Source organism: Bubalus bubalis, chromosome 1 (genome assembly GCF_019923935.1).
Source record: "Bubalus bubalis isolate 160015118507 breed Murrah chromosome 1, NDDB_SH_1, whole genome shotgun sequence".
NCBI classification, from domain to species: domain Eukaryota; kingdom Metazoa; phylum Chordata; class Mammalia; order Artiodactyla; family Bovidae; genus Bubalus; species Bubalus bubalis.
This window is the reverse complement of record NC_059157.1, coordinates 116,006,661-116,009,954: the sequence shown is the minus strand read 5'-3', so window position 1 is coordinate 116,009,954 and position 3,294 is coordinate 116,006,661.

Sequence of the window (3,294 nt, the reverse complement as noted above, 5' to 3'; positions counted from 1 at the left end):
GGAAGCGGAACAAAGCCAGAGCCAATGAGGGCAACCAGGTTTATTCCTGATATTCACTGGACGTAGGTGGCACCAGCTCACTGAAATATAGACAGGTCCATCACAAAGGCTTGAGGTCCTTTTCAGCGAACTCTCTTGACCACCTGTGCCTTGCCAGATTCTTCTTCAGGGTGACAGATATAAACAGATGGTTATTTTACAATGTACAAACCACAAGAGAGGTACATATGTAGGGCTCCCTCAATAGAATTTTATATTAATACAGAGTGGTACAGAAACAGTGACCCTTCAAGGATCAGAATATGATGGATAATTAAACATTTTTTTCATCCTCTTGACTATTTTCCACATGTGCTATTATGTGATATGCCACTTTGGTTTCAAATATACTTTAACAAGATAACAGGAAGCATTGTAAAAAAAAAAATTAACCATTTGGGAATACAAAATAGGAATTCGCAAAGGAGGTGATGTTTTAGCTGGGTCTTGAGGGTTGTGTAGGAGTTCATGATGTAGACAGTAAATCACAAAGCATAGCACAAAGACATTAAGCTCCAGGAAAGGCTATTTGATTTGGTTGGAACATGGAGACATTTGAAGGAAATGATAAAAGAGGTGGAGGTGGACAAATATATGAGAGGTGGATTGTGAAGGGCCTTGTAGTTGGCTCAGTGAGGAGTTACAGAAGGATGCAAGCAGGAAAGGAACTTGAGACCTGTGTTCAGATGAGTGTAACAGTAGGGACTGTGTACCGGATGCTGTGCCAGGTGTGCTACTCGTGACCTCACTGAGTTTGCACTTGATCCAGGAGGCACTATTTATCTCCATTTTACAGATAAGGAAATTGAGGCTTAGAGGTTGTCATTCGCCCAAATGATTAGAGAGTGATACAACCAAGATTTCAGCTCAGGTTCTTTCTGACTCTTGTCGCAGTGAGATTGATGGGAGGGAGAATGAGGAGGCAGAGAGCAGATTTTTATGGTCTGCCCCATGGGGGAGTGAGTAGGGAGTTATGGTCGGGGAGCCCAGGGTGAGGTTTCCAGCCTAGGTGGCTGGCGTTGGCTTATGACATTTTCAGTCCAGAGACAGGAGCACACGCTTGGTTTAAGGTCGGGGAGGCTGAGCTCAGTGTGGACACGTGTGGTACCCCTGTATCCCCCTGGCGGAGCCAGCTGGACATGTCTGGAAACACAGGTTTAGAGCTTCAGGAGCTCAGGAATGCACATGGGGCTAATCGGAGCCCTGGGAGGAGAGGAGGTGACCCCCCACCGCCACCCCCCAGGTCCAGAGAGAAGGAAGGGAGAGTTTCAAAGTCTTAAGAAATACCAGCAGTTAAGGAGAAGGGTGGAGAACCTTTAGGGTTAGTTAGACTCAAGGCCTGTGCGCCCAGCAGTGCTGGCAAATATGCCTCAGCCTTGACTGTCTGTCCCAGGACCTCAGCTGCCAAGCTCCCCTGGAAGGGAGTGGGTCACTGTGTCCTGGAGATGGAGAGGGTGTGGACAGCCATGGTGTGTGTCTGAATCACCCTCTTCTCTCCCTTGGCCTGTGGCCAGCCTCCTCCCAGACCAGTGTGATTTCAGACCTGGGATGACCTGAAGGAGTGAGGTTTCCTGATGCAGTTCCTCTGGGATGAAGTCCCACGGGGAACCAACCTGGCCCTGGTCCAGAAGCTTAGGCCCTGCACACAGAGGGGTGAGTTGAAGTTGACTGGGTTTGGTGGGGCTAGCATGTGGAGGCAAGATAATCCTTAGGTCGGAAGAAGAGCCATAACCTACCCCCCGCCCCCCGCCTCCCCCCCTCCCCACACACACACACTCTTTCTCCTCTCCTATATGTTATCTTCCCTCCAGGGCCTGGAGAAGAGGGAAGGCAGAGGTGGGAGAGGGCTGGCCTGGAGGTGGGGTTGGCATATATTCCCGAGAATACGGTAGATTGTTTTGGAAAAATCCTCTGGCCGGAAATTACATGTCATGTCTGCTCCTCAGTGTGGATTTGTCACTCCACTGATGCTGTAGGAGAGCCTGGGGGAGGGGAGGGGACAGCAGAGGCAGGCTGGTTCCCATTATCGGCTCCCTTTGGAGATAAGGGGCCAAGTTGTTGATCACGGGGTGTACCTGTGGGGTAGATTCCCCAAACCCGAGAGGCAGTTTGGATCTTGTGGATGTCTTGTAACAGGATGGCAGTAGGAGGCAAGAGATTTAGGAAGGGAGGAGGCAGGGAGAAAGCAGGAAGGGGGAATGGTTTAGATCGGACCCTTTATCCAACCTGGAGAAAGGATGCATGGGCATCTTTTTCAACCTCTCTGTCTCCACAGTCTCCTGAGTTTGGGTTCCTGCTGCTGTTCCCAAAACCAGTTTCTGCCTTCTGGAGCTCTGGAGACCTGCAGTAGGAGCAGAGGAGCTTCTGCCTAGAATAAGCACCCTGCCTGGTAGGGTCACTTCCCTGGTGGCTCAGCGGTAACGAATCTGCCTGCAATGCAGGAGACCCCCATTCAATCTCTGGGTCAGAAAGATCCCCTGGAGAAGGGAATGGCAACCCACTTCAGTATTCTTGCTTGGAGAATCTCATGGACAGAGGAGCCTGGTGGGCTACCATCCATGGGGTCGTAAAGAGTCGGACACGACTGAGTGACTAACAACACACACCCTGGCAGGGTCATCCCCTGTACCAACGTGCTTCAAGGTGGAGAAGGAGCTTTTGAAGACAGTGAGCCTTATGGGAACTCACTTGGTGCCCACTTGGGGTCTCCTTCCTCAGTCTTGAAGTGGTGTGTGTTGATGTCTCAGGGTTTCCTTCCTCCTCTGCCCCAAACCCCAAAGGGGTGAGGGTGCCTTGAGCTCATCCCTAAATAGCTGGTGCTGAGGAGTCAGTGGATGCTTCACATGCCATCGTAATGAGAGGGTGTGCATGTGGCACCTCGGGGCCCTCCGGGCTAGAGGGAGAGGAAGAGCCTCTGCAGTGGGCCTTCTTCCATTGGCAGTGTCCTCATCACGGCACTGGGGAGACTGCCCATTGGACTCATGTTGGAGCAGCTCCTCCAGCAGGGAGTGTGGGTACTTGCACTCTTCTGAGGCCAGAGAGGTCAGCCCCAGTACTCTCCCCGGCCCTGAAGGCTCTGAGCTGCCTGGCACTGGGCCAGCACAGTCTTGGGGTGGGATGGGGGAGGGACGGTGGCAGGGAGAAGTCAAGGCCGAGAGACGGAGGCGGGGGCTGCGGTGGCCTGCGGTCTCCTTCCCTGTGCCGATGCCGGGGGCGTGGCTTCCATAGCCGGCGAGGAGTGGGCTGGGCAGGTTA